At 35.7% G+C, this 21,087-nt stretch overlaps 1 protein-coding gene across 4 annotated transcripts in view; it reads right to left on the bottom strand.

Annotated features, from left to right (window-relative positions):
• The window catches only part of ARHGAP5 (Rho GTPase activating protein 5), a 93,193-nt gene that overhangs the window by 33,724 nt on the left and 38,382 nt on the right, over window positions 1-21,087 (bottom strand). The gene's annotated exons all lie outside the window — the stretch shown is intronic.

Consider the following 21,087-nt stretch of genomic DNA (forward strand, 5'->3'; position numbering starts at 1 on the left):
TTATGAAGTTATGGCAAATATTGATTAAAAAAGGAAAATCTTACCACATTGTCAGGTCATCTAAAAGCTGAAATTTTAACATGTGTCTAGCTTGATACATTAACATACTCAAGGAGACGGTCACTTCCAAGATTCATGATAAGGTCTAAAAGTGTGTAATATAAAACGGTTTAAAATAACTTGCTTTAGAAACCAGTGCATTTTTACTAAAATTAATATTCTCTCAAGGTAAAAAGGCAATTAACAAGAAATGACTATTTCCATTGAAAAATATTAAGATGTTACATTTGTTTTTCCTGACAGAGTGCTCTATGAGAATATAGTTTAAATCTCTCCATTAGTCAAATATTACATTCAGGGTTGTGAATAATCTAAAATCTAAATCCAAAACTGTTACAGAAGCAGAGCTGGCACATGAAGTTCTTGAGTACTATTCCCCATATTAGATAATTAAAGTGCAATGGTAGATGGGGGCCAAGTGTTGATAGTCACAATAATATACTCCATGGAACCAGATACTTTATAATTAGAGAAAACAAAGGCATAAATATCTAATTATGAACACAAACTGGACATAAAGTGTTTATATTAATTACAATATGATAACAAAACTGCTTTGTGCAGTGTCCAGGCCTGGAGTCAGGAAGAACAGGGTTCAAAAATACAGCCTCAGAAACTATCAGTGTGACCCTGGGCACTTAAATCTATTTGCCTCAGTTTCCTCATCTGTAAAATGAGATGGAGAAAGAAAAGTCAAACCATTTCATTAGGTTTGCCAAGAGTTGGAAGAGTTGGACACAACAGACACAACTTATTAATATGAAAAGAAAGGAGAGAGGGTTAAATGGAAAGGGTCCTAGATAGATTCTTAGAATATTTATTCATGGATAGTGGGAAATTGATGATTCTACAAAGGAGATTTTAGAAGGACTGCTTTGAGAAGCAAAAAAATCTTGAAAAAGTAGCAACAGGAAAACCCTGGACATGGTGCAGGAAGGAATAATCAACAGTATCAAACAATACAAGAGGAGCCAGAGACAAAAACTCAGAAAAGGTCAATAGATTTAGGAAAAAGAAAGTCATTTTAGCCGAATGGAAAGAAGAAAGCTAGATGCTAATAACAAAACCTAATGTTAATAGAAAGCCTGGAAAGGGACAGAATCAGAACAATAGCTTGCAGATCACATGACAAAATATTGATAGAAGGAATCTAAACATGTTTGAAAGCAAAAGGGAAGGAAAAGTCAGGGGATAAGAGTTTTAAAACCCAAGAGAGTAGAAGACTGAAAAGACAATTTCTCAAAAGAATGAAGTTTCAAACATAAAAACATTTAGAAGGGTGGGCATTGACAAAAATCATCTCATTCTCCCTAAATGGAGGTAGAGAGGGAAGCATGGAGAATGATGCTGAGGAAAGGGTACTCATAATGGATAGCCTTAATATTTTCTTAAAGTGAAATATTAGATGAGGTCCTCTGCTGAGAAAAGGGGCAAGTGATAGTACATGTTACCTTAAAAAGAGAAGATCAGAAACATGTTTTATGGAGTATGCGCTAGAGTAATGATTATCAATTTCTTTTGGTCTCAGGTCTCCTTTATATTCTTAAAAATCTTTCAGAGTGACTCAAAAATAGCTTTTGTTTATGTGGAATATGGCTAGCAATATTCATCATATGAGAAATAGTTTGACCTCACACACCCTTCAAGATAAACCCTGAACCACATTTTAAAAACCATTTTGCAAGAAGAAAATTGATTAGGGAAATCTATAAAGACCAGAATGTAGCAGTACAGATCCAGGTGAGATTAAATAACACTAATATGTAAATAACTCATAACTGTACAATTGCCTCCAAATGGCACTGCGCAGACTCCATGAGAATAGAAATGGCAGAGGTGACCCAAGATTGGAATTTCATATGACAGAAAAAAAAAATATTGAGGCATGAAATTCAAAGATCACAGAATACAACTGAAATGGTTACCTAATGGGAGAAGTTTTGAAGGGAGGAAATTAAGGCCAGAGAAGGAGTACTATCCTGAAGAAAGCAAGAAATGGCAAAGTAATGGAAGATTGCAATAAGAAGAGTAAGAGTGAGGCAAAGGAAGCCTTCAAAGAACAAGAATTATGGTCAGATAAAGTAATTATGATTTCAGGAGCTGTAATATTGTGGGTGATGATGAAAATCCAAGGGCATTCCTATGAATGCCTAAGGAAGAGTGAAGATACAGACCCCAAAGGAATTAAGTAATCTTTCCATGAGGAAATTCCTTCCAAAACTTACTTGGGGAAATTTATTTTTTTCTGACATTCTTTCCCCACTCCCTCTAATCAATCAAAAAATCAAGGGAAAGTATAGTTAATTCTCCTATGAAAATTAAAGGCCAACAAACACTGGGGATGGTACTGATTCAAATCCACTAACACCAATCAGAAAGCAAGTATAGGAAACACTAACACTTGGTGCTACAGGATAATGTCAATATTTCTGGAAATTGGGGACAGGAGATGTAGGAGCAACAGTCACAATCTAATGAGTTAGTTATGCTAATAAATGCTATGCTTGTGCATATACATGTTTACATATGGATCACACGTACAATTGTGTGTTTGTGTGCTGTAATTTTGACTGTCTGCTGTTTCAGCCCTTGCAAATAAAGTATACATATAGCATACTTTAAACAATCCCATAAGTGATGCTCCAAAATTTTTTTTTTAAAGTTCTGTAAGCAAAATAAGTCCTTATATTGTCAATTTCAACACTTGGTTCTGTGTAATGCTGTAATTTTGCCAGACCTGAATGTTAAGTGGATTATAGCTACCCAACTATTATATCTATACAAATCAATGTTTGTTGGCATATTCTAGTGTTTGAATATTCAGTTAGCTACTGTTATTTGTAAATATTACTAAACACATTTTTAGATGTTCATAAATGAGTAAAGATGATTAAGAAAGATGAAGGAAAATCAGTCAATTTGTTGCAAAATAAGAATAACTGATGAGTTCAGGAATTATTGAGAATTCCTAGGAATTATAATCTATTGTTCTTAGATGCCAAAGAATAATATATTCTGGGAATCTGGAAAGACTAGAATTGAGGATCATTAATTATGAAGAAAACTTGGGTAGATATCAATATTTAAGTTTAAATGATCAAATGAGGACAGGGATTGAGGTAAAGAAGAATGTGAGCTAGGTTTACAGGAGCTTCTACAGGAAGCCTTTTGCTTTTTCTTTATTTAATTATTTCCTATTTATTCTGTAATAGCTTATTTGTACTTATTTGTTTCCTTATTGTCTTCTCCATTAGATTATGAGTTTCTTGAGGGGAGGGATTATCTTGAGTCTCTTTTTATATCTGTGGTTAGTAGTATCTGACACATAGGTACTTAATAAATATTTACTGACTCATTAAGTACTGAACTTCTTCAAAAGGAGGCGAAGACCTGGGGCATATAGATAATAGTCAAAAAGGTCTGGATATGATTATTCAGTTGGATACAGCAAACCAAAAAGGAGAGGTTGTTGAATGAAATTATAGGGGAAGAGCCTGGAAGAAGCAACTAAACATTTCTAACTTCTTGCCCATAGTCCATCCATTGTGTTAGTAAACATAAGAAAAGGCATATCCAGTACTGGAAAGTCAGAAACATAGTATCTTTGATGGAAAGTCAGATTTTTGTGATTACAAAAAGACAGAAAAAGCATGAAGAGGTTCAGTATGCAAGGCAAGTTGTTAAAGAGAGAGTAAGTATCCCACAAGGCAGTAGGAGAGAATATACCTGAACAGGAGCTCAGAAAGGCTAGGTCTAATATGATTAAGAATGAAGAAGCAGGGACTTAGGATTAGGCAGTCTATAGACTAACAGGGCACTAAATTGTAAATCATTTTTTAGCAGCAATGACAAAGACAATCCTAAAGGAGGAAAAAACACATGGGAGGGAGGATGTATGGATAGAAGAAGGATAAATGGCAAGTGAGCTGTGTGATCTAGGCCCCAGTGTCCTCCTGGTGGGATAATTAGATAAGATGAAATTCTTTTTTGGAACTGAAGAACTGAAGTGAGATTTGTCTTATTCATCTTTTATTCAACAGTCTAGGAAACTTTTGCCTCAAGGCAAGACTCAAAGCTAGGTTTTTCTAAGCAAAGGAACTAGATCCAAATCCTAGTTCAACTGTTCATTCTTTCCAACTCTCTCCCATACTTTCCCTCTCTATTTTCCATTCTACCTCATCTGAACAGAAGGAAAAAGTAGTCAAAAATATTTTTCCTTTATACATTTGAAGCATTTAGCAGGGAATAAGCTCATTATTCTAATAGGAAGCAAAAGGGAATCTAGGAAATGTAACTTACTTCAAAGTTATGCTTCAAAAAAAATTGCATGGGTCCTATTAAAGATAGAGAGAATGGAAACAGGGAATTTTATATGAGGAAGGTGTCATATTTATATAGGCATACCTGGAAGAATATTGCCCCACATGTTGCAACATTATTATTTTCAAATGGCAACAAAACTTAATCATAATATTTAGTTGGGTGTTAATAAATATTAAATAACCATCATTCCAGGGGAAAATGTACATAAGACACTTTAAATTTAATTTGCATTATTGACATTTTCTTTATCATTTTATTAAGACTAAGCAATCAATAAAATAAACTAAACTTTTATTTGTAGCAGATTTCCAAATGTGAACAATTGTTCACATAGAAAATTTTAACAACTGAGCAGAGGTGGCCCCAGCACACCCCTGAATTAATATCCTTACTGACGCTGTTTAAGTCAATACTTGCTTTATGTGTGCGGAGGCTAAAAATACAGTGTTCAACTCATGAACAAGCTATGATCCAAAAGTTGGCTGTTTGGAGTTCAGAATCCATTTCCTCTTAGAAACATTAAGGGTTCTGAGGGTTAGAAGGATTAGAGGGATAATCCACATGACCTATCAGCCCATTATGCAACTAAAACACTATACTCTAGGAATTTATAAAACATCAACATCATGAGACATTCAATGCTCAGCACTGACAGGCCTTAAAATAAAAGCTAGTTGACTGTAATTTCTGTAACATTTACAAGTATTAAATAGATGAGAAAAAAAGATAAATTTAAATTTAAAAATATGTCGAAAATTTGTATCTTGAATGCTTTTGGTAAAGAAAAGGGTTTAATTAAGAGCAAGAGGATAATTTTTCTGGAAATTCTAAAGACTTCAAAATATTTTCAGGCCATTTAAAGTTATGCTGTATAACTTTTACATTTATTTTACAATATTTCTGTGAGATATGAAGGTGACTGATCAGGTGAAGCTATCAAAATATGTCAGCAGGATACAAGATATCCCAAGTACTCCTATCAAGTTGAAAAATCTTTAAGGACCAGTCCACCAGCATACTGTTCACCATTCAAAGATTACGTAATTTAACTTTTGAAGGATCATCCCTAGATTGATCATGGGTCATCTCTAGGTTGATCATAGAATGATGATCTGTTTCTAAGTATGAATATTAAACACATGGAAAAGAATTCTAAGACTGTTACGTACAAGTATTCAGGATCAAATAAATTAAACAAATCTACTGAAAAAGAAATTACTAAACTTCTAGTTTTTCCCAAATGAAAATTTGTAAACTCACAACCTAGTAGAATATGCAATTGAGTATCCTGAAAACCATTAACAAAATTACTATTGTTACTTCTACATTAAAATCAAGGCAAAATGAATTTCAGGAGTTAGTTTAGTTCACAGAAATTCTTTAAATAGTACTAGTCCAATATGGAAATAGGTTAAATATGATTATATCAGCATAACCAATATCAGATTACTTGCTGTTGTGGAGAGAGGGGAGAAAAAAGGAAGGTAGAAAAAGGTAGACTGCAAAATCTTTTTTTTTTTTTTGTTTTAGGGTTTTGGAAGGCAAACAGGGTTAAGTGGCTTGCCCAAGGCCACACAGCTAGGTAATTATTAAGTGTCTGAGACTGGATTTGAAATCAGGTACTCCTGACTCCAGGGCCGGTGCTCTATCCACTACGCCACCTAGCCGCCCCAAGACTGCAAAATCTTAAAAAAAAAAATGAATGTTGAAAATTTTTCATGTAAATGGAAAAAATATTTTAAAAATAAATAGTACTGGGGCGGAGCCAAGATGGCGACAAGAAGGGATGAGTCTTAGGAGCTCTCTGATAAAATTCATCAGCTAAGGACTCTAACTAAACTTTCTAGAGACAGAATCCACAAAGGGACCCAGTGAGGCAGAGCTGGTAAGCAGGGGCCCCCAGGGCATGAGCCCATTAGCTGAGGGAGGGGAGTGAAGAGAGAGAGACTGCTGAGCTCTGTCCTCTGTCCCTGAAACAGGACTCTGGGGCTCTGACCACATTCAGATCCTGACCACAGTCTAGGCCACCCCACAGAACAGCAGCCCCCCCCCCCCCACATCAGCCCCTTGGCAGAGGGGGGCGCTTATGGTCATTCACAGACCAGGAGGGAGGACAGAACCTCACACACTGAGACCCTTGTGGGAGTGTCCCAAAAGCTCAAGAAGCACCCCCAAACCAGGCCCAGGCTGGGAAAATGAACAAGCAGAGAAAAAGAAGACTATTGAGAAATATTTTGCAAATGAGCCCAAGAAGGACCAAAATACTCAGTCTGATGATGAGGAAGCACAAGCTCCTGCATCTAAAGACTCCAACAACTGATATGGAAAACAGACTTAGGAAAGATAATTTTAAAATTATTGGAATACCTGAAAGTCATGATCAGGAAAAGAGCCTTGACATCATTTTCAAAGAATTACTACAGGAAAATTGCCCTGATATTCTAGAAGCAGAGGGCAAAATAGAAATGGAGAGAATCCACCGATCACCCAGAGAAAGAGATCCCAAAAAACCAACCCCTAGGAATATTATAGCCAAGTTCCAGAACTCCCAAGTCAAAGAGAAAATATTACAAGCAGCCAGAAGGACACAGTTCAAATATCGTGGAGCTGCAGTCAGGACCACACAGGACTTAGCAGCAGCTACATTGGAAGCTCGTAGGGAATACAATATACCGGAAGGCAAAAGAGCTTAGAATGCAGCCAAGAATGAACTACCCAGCAAGGCTGAATGTCCTCTTCCAGGGAAAAAGATGGACTTTCAATGAACCAGGGGAATTTCAAAGGTTCCTTTTGGAATGGCCAGAGCTGAACAGAAGGTTTGATCTTCAGATACAGGACTCAAGTGAAGCATGGAGATTGGGGGGGGGGGGGGGGGAGATATGAGGGACTTAATGAGGATGAACTGCATGTATTCCTGCATAGAAAAATGACACTGATAATACCCATATGAACCTTCTCAGTTAATAGAGCAGGTAGAGGGAGCTTTTATAGTTGAAGCACAGGAGAAAGCTGAATTCGAAGATAAAATATGGTGTAAAAATGGAGTCAGTAGAAAAAAGGGAAATGGAATGGGAGAAAGAAAAAGGAGAGGGGGAATAGTCCAAGATATTTCACATAAGATTTTTTTTTATTACAATGAGCTATTGCAATGATATGGAAGGGGGGAGGCAAGGAGGAATGAGGGAACCTTTGCTCTCATCAGAGATGGCTAGGAGAGGAAACAGCAAATATACTCAATGGGGTATAGACAACTGGAGTAAGAAGGAGGGGGGAGCAGGGGGAAGGGGTGGGGATGTGAATAAAGGAGGAGAGGATGGACCATGGGGGGAGAGTGGCCAGATATGACACATTTTCTTTCTTACTTCTTGCAAGGGGCTGGGAATGGAAGGCCTGCCCAGGACCATAGGGCCTGGTGGATTCTGGGCCTAAGGGGTGGTATGGGGGCTCAGGGCTTCTTGGCCCCAGGACGAGGGATCTGTCTGCTGCGCCACTCAGCTACCCTACAGCAGAGTCATAGTGAAAGGAGAGAGAAAATAGAGTACATGGTAGTGGAGAAATAAGAAAGGAGGGAGTTGTGATCAGCAATGGCAACATTGGAAAAATATGGAAGTAACTTTTGTGATGGACTTATCATAAAGAATGTGATCCACTCACGACAGAGTTGTTGGTGTTGGAACAAAGACTCAAGCACATTCTTTGTTATGATTATTTGGGGGAGGGTGCAGGGCAAGTAGGGCTGGATGGCCTGCCTGGGGCCACATAACAGGGTGATCTTTGGGTGTCTGGGGCCGGATTTGGACCCAGGTGCTCCTGGCTCAAGGGCCAATGCTCTGTCTGTCACCCAGCCACCCCTACTATTATTACTATTTTATTTTATTTTGGGTCTTTTCTTTCTTTCTTTTTTTTTTTTTGGTTTTTGCAGGGCAGTGGGGATCGGGTGGCTTGCATGTCACACAGCTGGGTGATTGTTGGGTTTACAAGGCTGGATGTGGACTTGGGTGCTCGTGGCTCCAGGGCTGTTGCTTCGTCCATTGCGCCACCTGGACATACCTACAATTATTACTATTATTATTTTTTTATTTTAATTTTTTTCCTCTCACCTTTACTTTTTTTCTCCCAAACAAGTCTATCTATATTCATGGTGGAGGAGGACGGGTATTTTGTTTACTTGTAAAGAAGAATATTTTATTAATGTAAAAAAACATTTGTACAAAATAAGAATAAAAAATAAATTAAAAAGTTGCTAAAAATAAAAAAAAACAGTACTAGTTACAGAATTTTAACTGAATCTAATCAAATTTCCTAATTTTACTATTTTTATACAGTAATTTATTAAATAGAATATGAAACTTTGTATTAGTCTTTGTGCCTACAGGAGACCTAGCTTAATTGCTTTAGTAAAGTACTCTTAAATTAAATCTAAAAACTTTCCCAAATAAGTTTGGGAACAATAATTTAAGTAGCCTTGCCTAAGAGTCATACAGCCATACAGCAGTCAATTCTGGTAGCTAAAGAATAACTTTTACTTTAACTGGAAAGCTGTGTTCTATAAATTGCATGTATACAATTAATATACATAAACCTCATCCTCCCCCAAATATCCTAAGAGCTCCTCTTACTGCCAGAAAAGATGGAAGAAGAAATAAAATGGATTCAAATAAGTAAAATTATCTATCTATCGAGAGAGCACTTATTCTCAAAGTTTATTTGATTTCTTTTCAAAACTTAAATGATTTACAACTCTATCAGTACTTTTTCAATTAATACAGGTCACAAAGACATCAAAAAAGAAGAGAATAACTGATTCCTATAATTATGAAATAGGTTCTACTATTATCCCCATTTTAGAATTGAGGAAAAGAAAAGGGCAAGTGACTTGTCCAAGGTCACACTGCTAGTAAGCGATATGTGATAAAGAATTTGAATGAAAGCCTTTCTGAGACCCTAGGTCCAGCACTGACAGTAGACAGTCACCATGAGTAATTCTACTATGCTCACATCATCTCTGTCCCGTTTCTCTCTCATTTCTATGCCGAAGATCCCCAAATCCCCAAAACCAACTCTCATTTCTCTCCTGTACTCCAATATCCCACCATCGTTCTACTGAATATATCCATCAGGATGTCCCCTGGCATTACAATAATATTTAAAATGGAACTTATTTTTTCTCTGCCAAATCCACAACCCTTTCCTCAATTCCTTAGTTCTGTTGAGGACAGTCACCTTTCAAGTCACTTAGATTCAAGAGTAATCCCAAATACTTTTCTCTTCCTAACTCTCCCTCCCCTCCCTATTTTATCAGTTGATAATTTTAGCCACTTTTACCTTCACAGCATCTCTCCCATCTATCCCCTTATGTCTACTCAGATGGCCAGTGCTCAAGTTCAGGCTTTTATCACTTCTTGCCTGAAAATAGCAACAGCCCCCTAACACTTCTTCCAGTCCCTAATCTCCAATTCATCCTAAAGTGGCCAAAATGATATTCCTAAAGTAAAAATATTGCAATATGACTCGCCTGTCCAAAAAAACTTTAGTGTCTCCCTATTGCCTCTTGGATAATACACAAACTCCTCTACTTAGCATTTAAAACTCTTCACAATATAACTCCAATCTGTCTTTCCAAATGACAACTTTTGTCCTAATACTTTCTATTCTTCATCTATGGCATTCAATCTCCATTAAGACTGAAATAAAGAGCCTGGCATCCATCTGGCAGCAGTCAAGCTGCCAGTCCCCAATCCCCCAAGTCACCTGAGAAAGAGATTTAGGTTGGTGAAACTACAAACTGCCAAGACTGAGATACGATTGAGAAGCTTTGAGATTCTGCCTCCAGGAAAACCACCACCACAAAGGAAGGAGTCAGAAAGTGAGCAAAAGGGAAAATATGGGGGAAATGACAGGAACTTCCAAAGATCTTAAGAAGAAAACCCCTAATAAGATGTGTAACAAGCAATTTGTTTATGTGATTTAACTCACTTAAAGTTACTCCAAATATCTGAATGTGACCAAATCTTTCTTCATCTTCCTCGATATTTCTCATATGGACCCTCTTTCTCCATTCAAATTGCCACCACTTACTCTATACAAAGACTGCAATAGTCTTCTAATTAGCTTCTTGCCTCCAGTCTCTGCCCACTTCAACTGAATATCCACTCAGCCGCTAAAGTAAATTCCTTTAAGTACAGCTCTGACTTTGTCACTTACCCCCTACTTGAAAAACTTCAGTGCCTCTCTATTCTCTCCAGAATCAAAGAGGATAACTTCTAATTGGTATTTTAAGTTTTTTATATCTTGACCTCTTCCTATTGTTCCAGTTTTCTAGGTCTTTACTCTCCTCCATGTAACCTAAGATGCAGCTACACTGACCTTCTTGCATACATACTATTCCTCACAGATGATACTCCATTCCCCAATTTCATGCCTTTTTTAAGCTGCCTTCCTCTCCCCTCCAATCCCCCCAAAACTCTCCTTCCTCATTCCTTGTTTTTCTTTCCTCATTCTCGAGTTTCCTTGGTTTCCTTCAAGTTTCACAATTGCTAGTACTTTCCTCCTCTGAGATTACCTCTTACCTGCTTTATGCATAGCTTACACATACCTAGTTTTTTATATATACATCTCATGTATAAACAATGTGAACTCCATGATGGAAAGGCTTTTTTGGGTTTGTTGTTTATTTCCACTGCCTAGCACAGTTTAAATGTTTAATAAATGCTTTTTGAGTGATTGGTACAGAGAAACTATTCAAAAAATGCGCTTAAGATTTAATCAGAAAGCTAAATTAGTTTATCTTTATTGTGCACAATGAATTACTGTACACTGAACCTGCAATCAAGAAGATGAGTTCAAATACTATCTCAAATACTTACTAGCTGGGAGACCCTGGGCAAATTATTTAACCTGTTTGCCTCAGTTTCCTCAAATGTAAAAATAACAGCACTTACCTATTGTGAGGATCAAATGAGATATTTGCAAAAAAATGCCCAGCAAATATTTAGTACTACATAGACACTACTTAGTCTCTTCCCTCCCTTCAGGAAATTCTACCAAGTCAAGTATTTTATTAATATGAAACAAAAAAAAAACAAGAATATTTTACTATTCTGTTCTGTAATAAGGAAAATGTGATGTGGTCTGTTATGTAATTTTATGAAAAATTATGCCCATTCCCTAAATAGGTCCAAGACCATGGTTAATTCTTTTTTTTTCATTATATCCCTAGTGTCTAATAAACAGTCAGTCTGATATTTAACATGTGCTTATTGTTGATTATTATTTTGTTAATATTACTCTTAATTTGTGCATAAAATTATCCTTACTGAATAATCCAAGGTCCTGTGATTATGTCAGTCAGAAATCTCCCTCAACCAAGATCATAATCCCTCTAAGCTTAGTTTTAAATACAGTTGTTGAGAAATGGTATACCTAAAAGATTTTTTTTTTACCAGTCATCCTGGTGATCATCTTTGAGAATTCAAGATCTCCATCCACTCCTAAATGAGGCATATAAGCATAACTCCAAGACAAGAAAACAGGCATTTGGGTCAAATAGATGTCAGCTACTACCTCCTAGTATATAATTCTGGTTTCATTTATATTATTATTATTAGTAGTAGTAGTAAATATTAATGTAACACCTACTATGTGCCCGGTACTATGCCAAGTGGTTTATAAATATTATAGATTTGATCCTCCCAATAACTCTGGGAAATAGGTACAAATATTCCCTTTTACAGATGAGGAAGCTGAAGAAACAATGACTCATTCCTAGCATACAGATAATAAATGTCTGAAGTCACATTTGAACTCTCTTCTTCTTGACTCTAGGTCTGGCATTCTAACCATTTTCCTCACTTAGCTATCACATATTATTGCCTAATGGGTAATAAGAATGCAACAAAGGAGACATATTTCTATATGCCAGATACTTCTCACATAATCAACCTTCCCTTAATTTTCACCAATAATTATTTTTCTTTTTTTAATTTAGTTTTTGCAAGGCAGTGGGGTTAATTAACTTGCCCAAGGTCACACAGCTAGGTAATTATTATGTGTCTGAGACCACATTTGAACTCAGGACCAGTGCTCTATCCATTGCGCCACCTAGCTGCCCCCAATAATTTTTTTTCAAAGATATCATCAAATCTTATATGAAAAGAACTCTAAAATATATCACCATTAATGGTGATAGGCTCTACTCTTGCTTTTGCTTTACCTCCCAAATATGAAACTCTCTGGCTCCCTACACAGTGAGTAATTCCTTTTAACAAAGATTTGCTCAAGGAAAAAGAAACCAGTTCAGCCACACAACCACACATCTACTTAGTCTAAACAATATTCTAAGCCATTAGGTCTAAATTACTACTACACTTGCCCTCTGCTCTGGCTTTTGTTTTTGGCAATGGAAGGGGATCACATAGATGGAATAATCAAGGATGGATTTAAGTCTGCAACACATCATTATCTTTGTTTCCAAACTTTCCTATTCCTACAGAAGGTATCAGCATCCTCCCAGTCACCCAGGTTTACAACTTTAAAATTATTACTTTCTCCCACACTAGAGTATAATGAATAAACAATTGGTAAATTGTATCATTCTACCACTATTAAATCTGTTTCATCTGTCCCCTTCTTTGTAGTCGCAGTATTGTAATAGTCACCTGATTAGATTCTATACAACAAGACCCTCCCCACTACAATCCAACTAGCCCATAGTTCAGTGATATGCTTTTTTTTAAAGTTTCTTTTGCAAGGCAAATGGGGTTAAGTAGCTTGCAAGGCCACACAGCTAGGTAATTATTAAGTGTCTGAGGCCGGATTTGAACTCAGGTACTCCTGACTCCAGGGCTGGTGCTCTATCCACTGTAGCACCTTGCCACACCAACAGTGATATTCTTAAAATACTCCTTATTCCTTCTTAGTTATGATGTTATTCCTCTATTCACACTTCAGTACCTTAATCTTTTTTTTTCTGATATCAAATATAAAATCCTCCATTTGGTATTTGAATCCTTTACCAACCTGGCACTACCCTACACCTTTCCAGGTTTTTAAAATGACATTCTTTCATCCGTTCTATGGTCCTGCTAAACTGACCTTCTTCCTGTTCTTCCCATATACAATAAGAACTTAATAAGATGAATTTTGGTTGATTACTGAAGGAACTTTCAATGTAACAAAAGAAGGATTAAACTGTATGGTTTCAATATACATAAACTTAAGTGAAACAAACCATTGGAAGATTAAAACGTATATTGGGAAAAAGTAGATTAAAAATGTGAAATGTAATGCAAAAAAAAAAATTCACATAATTCTAGATCCAAACCCTGGAAAACTTTATTTTACAAGCTCTACTAAAACAAAAACCACCGACAAGATTCAAACTCTAAAAAATTATGCAAATGAATATTTCCTCCCATGCAAAGTTTTGGTTATTATCTTTTGGCAAGGTCCCTGACTTGGAGATTATGAATTTTTCCTTACAAAGTATTTCTGTACTAAATGACAAATAGTTAACAGTAGTACTGCTCACAGAAGATGTTTTCCAAAAACAAGTAATTTAATAAACCTTCCAAAGATAACTTAAATTTCTTTAGATATGCTACATTTTCATATCATCTTTACTTCACAATATATGCACCTTATTCTACAAACTATTCTTTCAGTAATACAATCTAATAAAATTTAAATTTTTTTGTTATACCATACCATACTGAGGATTCACAACAAACTTAAAGTCCACTAATATCTCTAAGTCTTTCTTCAAAGAACTGTTTTCTAGCAATATATTTACCTTTATAATTTGTCTGTGTTTTTAACCAGGTACAAAGATTTCTCCTTTTTAGATCTTAACAACAAACAAAGTCCACTAATATCTCTAAGTCTTTCTTCAAAGAACTGTTTTCTAGCAATATATTTACCTTTATAATTTGTCTGTGTTTTTTAACCAGGTACAAAGATTTCTCCTTTTTAGATCTTAACCCATTAACTTAAGCTCACTGTCTGGCCTAATAAAATCTTTAAATCCAAATTTTGTAACCATAAATAAGCTAAGCCTCCAAGATTTGTGGATTTTGAAATTTTGATTAAGAATGTTTTCTATAGTTTTAACCAAGTCATTTTATAAAATTAACAATAAAACAATGTATTTTTGTTATAATGTATAAGTAATGTGACAATAGCTGTTAAATGTATACCATTTTAATGTTTTCAAAGCACTTTACATGTATTTTATCATTTGAACATCAAACCATCCTGTGAGAGGATGCTATTAATATCTGAGAATTAGCTTAAGTAACTCACGGTAGTGTCTGATGCTTGTTCTTCATTCATGAAGAAGACCATGACACCAGGGAAGTGATGACATGACAAGCAAATGAAGTGGATTTGAGTGAGGGACTCCTCTGGAGCCATCTGGGTCCAGGACCAGATATGAATCAGGGCAACTGGAGATAGCCCTGAATTTGATGCAATCAGAGTTAAACGACTTGCTCAAGGTCACACAGCTAGTAAGTGTCTGAGGCTATATTTGAGTTCAGGTCCTTCTGACTCCAGGACTGGTGTTCTAACCACTGCAACATCTTGTGTCTACAGCATCGTTCAAAAGCAGGTTTTTCTAATTCGAAGATCAGCATGCTTTCCTCCACTCTACACTCATAGTAACAAGCTGCTCTTAAGCATTCCACTAACAACTCCTCAAGATCATATTGGTCAATAGGCATTTTAATACTAAATACTAAAGCCTGGATGAGGCTCTAAAGACACAAACACCAAAGTAAAATATTGTTTCTACAAGGAGTTTACTTTCTAATGGAAGAGAAAACTGATAGGGATTTGCAAAACACATACAAAATATATAGAAATAAAATTTGGGGAAGAAGACACTAGCAGGGAACAGAGCAGAAAGGTCACAAAGAATGTGACTTTCAAGGAAACTGGTAATTCTAAAAATGAGGTAGGAAGGCATAGGAAGACAATATAAATGGCGTAAAAATGAGATAAATGGCATAAATGTGCAACATAGTAGTGCGACTGGACCAAAGAGTACATAGAGCAAAAGAATATTAGGTTACAGCTAAGCTGTGAAGAATTTTAGCTACTAAAGAAGGGTGAGATGATCAGACTTGATTTTAGGAATATCCTTTCAGCTCCTTTGTAAAAAAAAAATGGAGTAATGAGGCAGAAAAAGGAGCTACAGAGATCAATTAAGAGATTACTGCAATATCTAGATGAGAGGTGATAAGAGTCAACCTTAGTAGGATAGTGATTATATGACTATAGGGAAAGAGGAGGAGAAAAGAATAAGTATTTATATAATACTTTATGCCAGGTGTGCTAAATGCTTTTTATAAACATAATTTTTCTTTCTCACAACTACTCTAGGAAGTGAGTCCTATAATGAACTCCATTTACAGTTAAGAAAACAGAAAGAGGAATAGTGACTTAGGTCATATAGATACTAAATGTCCTGAGGCTGAATTTGAACTCATGTTTCCCTTACTGCAAGTTCAACTCTCTCTCTACTGTGTCAACCAGGTGCCTTTAGAGAACAGATGCTAAGTGTTGAGAAGATAAAAAAGATAAGGTGAGAATAAGTAGCAGAAGGAGACATCAAGGATTCAAATGAGAGTGACTGGAAAGATAATGGAAACTTCAAAGAGAAATAGAAAAATGTGGAAGAGAGGTAATGGACTTCAGTGGAAAAACAAACTCTGAAACTTCACAGTATACTCACAATTAAGGACAGATATGACAAAAATAATACAGTAAGGGGAAAAAAAAAAGAATGATCAGACATGTAGGGAAAAGAGAATCACAAATGTCCATAAGTGCCAAGGTATCTAGAAGATAGTGTTCATAGTATCAAATGATACAGATTAGTTTAGTCAAGAAAAGAAGAATTGGGGAAATGCTATTTTGCTTTTTATCTTCATTAACTGATCCCAATACAAAATGAACACATAAAGTTCCAAAAGTCCAAAGTCAAGGGTATGATGGGCAATCCAAAAGATTAATGTGAAAGTTAGTGAATTAAGAGAAGCACATTATGTTGGATTGAAAAAAGTTACAATTCTGTTGCATTTGGAGACCGGAGTGCTACACAGGTTTATGGAGTGGGAATCTAGTTCAGGCACTCACTGGGTTGGGAGATTCTGAAAAAGTGAGCTTAATTTTCTAAATCTAAAAAATGGGGATTATAACTGTAGATACCTTGCATCTTAAAGTACTTAATGCTTTAAAGATAACTCCTTTTCTTCTTCCTTTTTCTGCTGAACAGGTAACATTTATTCTGGATTACTGTGTAAATTCTGAGCTCTATATTTTAGGAAGGATATTTTTAAGCTATCAAAGGAAGACATCCAGAGAAAATAACCATGAGGCTGAAGAGCCTTGAAATAACAACATATGAGGATCAGTTAACAAACTGGGTTGATTTTGCCTAGAATAGAAATCTGTGATTGGTAAAAGACACCTTCAAGTGCACCAATCTATGTTGGATGAAATATGTCCTATTAGTTTTGGAGGCTAGAACCAGGAATAGGTAGAAGCCATAAGGAGACAAATTTTAGGTTAATTTACATGTTTCAAGGCCTGTGCTATCTTTCTCATTCACCAAGATCTCTCAACTAACTATGATTCAGTAAGCATATAAGTCATTCAGTACCCTGGAACCTGGACTGTTTGGGCTAGAAGATAAACTAACAAATTATCTTGAATAAAAATGAATTTTTTGACTTACTCTATTTTATGTGTCAGTGATTTTTCTAATCAGTTTGCAAGGTCGTTGAGGACAAAAAACAATGTGCTGCATATTTCTGTAAGACATTCAAAGACTTGACTGATTAGTGCTGCTTCTATCTTCAATGAAATAGAAAGAAATAGCATAAAGAAGTAAAATAGCTAAATGGTGAAGTGTGGCAGTAATAAATGTGGGCAGAGTTCATGATAAAAAATATATTTAAAAGTGGAAGAGATTTAGATCTGAACCCCTCATTTTGAAAATGAGAAAACAAAACACCATGGACTTAGTGACTTGCCTAAAGTTACAGAGAAAGTGTATACTGACTGGAATTTGACTCTAGATCTTGTGACTAATTAGATCCAGCACTTTTCTAAAAATCTGTTTACTAGAGAATTTCTTGACTACTTTCTAAGTATGATCTCATATCATATACTCAATTCTTTAAGAGATTCTCATTATCCTTCTAGGTCATATCCTACTGCAGTGTGTTCTAATGTTGACGTGTTTAAGAAGCAGAATAAAAGATGTCAAACTAATGTAAAGTAATGTCAGTATTTAAGTGCTTAAGGCTTGCAAGGTGCTCTACATATTATCTCATTTTATCCTCACAAAATTCAATGAAGTGAGTACTATTATCTCTATTTTACAGAGAAGGAACCTGAGGCTAAGAAAGGCTGAAGGACTTGTCCAGAGTCACATAGCTAGTGTTTTGGAGAAGGATTCAAACTTACTGATTCGGAGTAAATACTCTCTCTATGGGACCAGTCATAGGAGGGTGAGTGATAACAGATGGACAGCCACAGAACTACCCAAAACTATAAAAAGACCTACAGTAACATTTCTTTTTTTTTTTAAAGTTTTTTGCAAGGCAATGGGGTTAAGTGGCTTGCCCAAGGCCACACAGCTCGGCAATTATTAAGTGTCTGAGACCAGATTTGAACTCAGGTACTCCTGACTCCAAGGCTGGTGTTTTATCTACTGCGCCACCTAGCCACCCCAGTAACAATTCTTAATCTGGGATCTTTGAACTTTAAAAAATTTCTTTTAATAACTATTTCAATATAACTGGTTTCCTTTATAATCATATTTATTTTGTTATTTTTAAAAACATTATTTGAGAAGGGGGGGGTTCCCTACTTAAGAGGTTCCAAACACAAAATCCATTGTCCAACAAGATGGACAGATGTTCTATGGAGGATCTCCATCAGGGTATTAATAAGAATAGCATAGGATGAAAAGGCAAAGTAAGGTTAGATCCAGCACTTTTCTAAAAATCTGTTTACTAGAGGATTTCTTGACTACTTTCTAAGTATGATCTCATGTCATATACTCAATTCTTTAAAAGATTCTCAGTGTCCTTCTAGGTCATATCCTACTGCAGTGTGTTCTAATGCTGACATGTTTAAGAAGCAGTATAAAAGCTCAGAGAAATATCAAAATACCAAATTATAAATTGGTTAAAATGAGAGACACTGCAAAAATACTTTCAACCAATAGATAGTGAAATGTAAAATATCTAACCTCTACATCAAAATTAGAAGATGAGTATGATGGGAAAAATGACGTACCATATAAATCTTTACTGTAATCTCATTTTTCCATGTTTTTTTTTTCTAGTAGTCAATTTGTTGGGTTTGGGAGAGGGATAATTGGTATTTTGGGGAAGATGAGAAGTGGGCTTAAATGTTAGAACATTAATTCCATTAAAAATCAGGTGTTTTGTTACAGAGAAAGACATAAAAAGCAATGGTTAACAACACAAGATTTCTTTCTATTGGAAAAAACCCTTTGAAGGATAGTAACAATGTTTTATATTGTATTGTATCAACCAGGTCAAGGAAATGAGTTGCAAACAATGTACAGGCAAACCTCACCTAAAGCAAATCAGTCCATAGAAATACGGATTATATAGGAAAAACTTGCAGGAGTAGGAGAGTAGATAGAAAAGTTCTACCCTAGAGTCTCATTGTAGCAGGAAGATGATTCAAAAAGTCTTAAGAAATTGAAATATAAATTCAAGTAGGGGATCCTATACCAAGCTGGAAATGCTTTAAGTACTAGTGTACTTATAGACACTAGATCTGTTGTTTAAGGAACAGCTTTGACAGTGCTCTCTTTAGCAGAATCCTACCTATTTAACCATTTGATAGACTGATACCGTTTTTAAGCTTGGAAAAATAGTGACCCTAATTTATACAGTTGAGATTGCTAACAAAAATGGATGTGCATACATTGAATCATGCTCTTTATTCTAGATAAAAATGGTACTCATACTCTTCAGGTTGAACCAGCCAGGGTAGTGGACCCTGAACAGTGCCTGAGCAATATCTTGGTTTGTTAGTGTTCCATTAACAATTGTATTGCTGTGAACATCCCCCAAAACTTGAGATTTATGGGACCCACAAGTAACTGGGCAGGAAGAAATGGTCCTTTATTACCATAAGTATCCTTTGCTCAAGAAATAAGACTATTTGATTTATTGACAGCTTATCACAATGATAGTCCTTATGAGCACAGTACTTGTTTACATAGGTTTCAGTGGTTGCATACAGCCAACAGTCAGGCTTTTCTGTCATCTAGGGGAAAAAATCATCACAAAGCAATGGATTTTTTTTTAGCCACAGTAGCCTAAAAAAGCATAATAACTATGTGATCAAGTAGACTATGATCTGCTTGAGTTAAAAGAGGACACACATAGATGAAGACAGGTCACAACAGGTCCCTAAGTATCAATCAGCCATTTTTCTTCCTGCTCACAACAATTAACTCCACGATAATTGAACTCCTAATGTATAAATTACAACAGTGTGGCAAAATACAAAGCTAATCCATAGTTTTCCAGTTTTTCGAACTTTCCTTATTTACTCACTCTTCCCAACAGACAAAAAAATATCTTCAGTTTTTTCTATCCTTTGCCTCCCTAGTATATCTTTCTACTGCTGCTTAAATTTTTTCCCTCTAAAAGTTCCCACAATGGAATTCAAAGATACCAGATGATTCTGACATAGTACCTTCTGTCTGGGTCTGACCCTGTCCAGTACTTTTCTTCCATTTTATATCTTTGCTCAGAATCTCAACACTAATTTTCATTCTCTATCTCCAAACCACAAAACATGACTGGAATAAGAATGAGTTTAAGATTTAGGGAGTAGCAACAATTTAGTTCACAATTAACTCATTCCTGAATAGACATTCTTATACAGCTATGGTGGGGGCAGGGTAACTGAGACCATTGTATATGAGGAAAAACCTGTCTTTCCTACTGAGCAAGTAGACACATGCCCAGTGTATCCTCTATGGTCTCATAGGAATTTCCTTGCAGGCAACATTTTATTGCAGCATAACCATTATTTGGCAAAGCCAAGCAAAGCAAGGAGTGAAACTATACAAAATTCTACTTAAAATAATCTGATGACATATGAAAGCTATGGACGATTTAAATAGTTTTAAAACAGGATAGAAACTTTTTAAACATTTAACCAACACCTTGGTGCTTGGTTGTCAATTATATTACCAAACATAACTTAGTATGGAAATGAAAGACACAAATGTGAAAATAAATGCAGCACAGGACTATAGTGCTAAAACTCTAGTGTCAGAAAGAGATTCCTAACAAGAATAGAAATGTATAAAGGTTTATTTAGTTTAAAAAAAAAATCCAAAGAGAAAAAGTCCTATTTAAAAGACTAGTTCTAGTTAAACACTTTCAGAAAGAGTGACACTAATCTGGCTGAACATCTCATACTCAAACAAGGTCAAAGAAACTGGGAGTTAGGGGAGAAGATATGAAAAAAAGAAAAAAAGAGATACAAAGAACCAAGACTTATGTGGTATTGCTTTCTGTCTGCTGAAAATGAGTCTTTTTTATGAGACTAGAAGTAACTGAAAGATCAGGAAAGAGAAAAAGGATAAAGAGAATATTTTAAGTTAAAGAATGCAGATTGGAAATCAACCATATCTTGATT

This window comes from Macrotis lagotis, chromosome 4, assembly GCF_037893015.1.
Source record: "Macrotis lagotis isolate mMagLag1 chromosome 4, bilby.v1.9.chrom.fasta, whole genome shotgun sequence".
NCBI classification, from domain to species: Eukaryota; Metazoa; Chordata; class Mammalia; order Peramelemorphia; family Peramelidae; genus Macrotis; species Macrotis lagotis.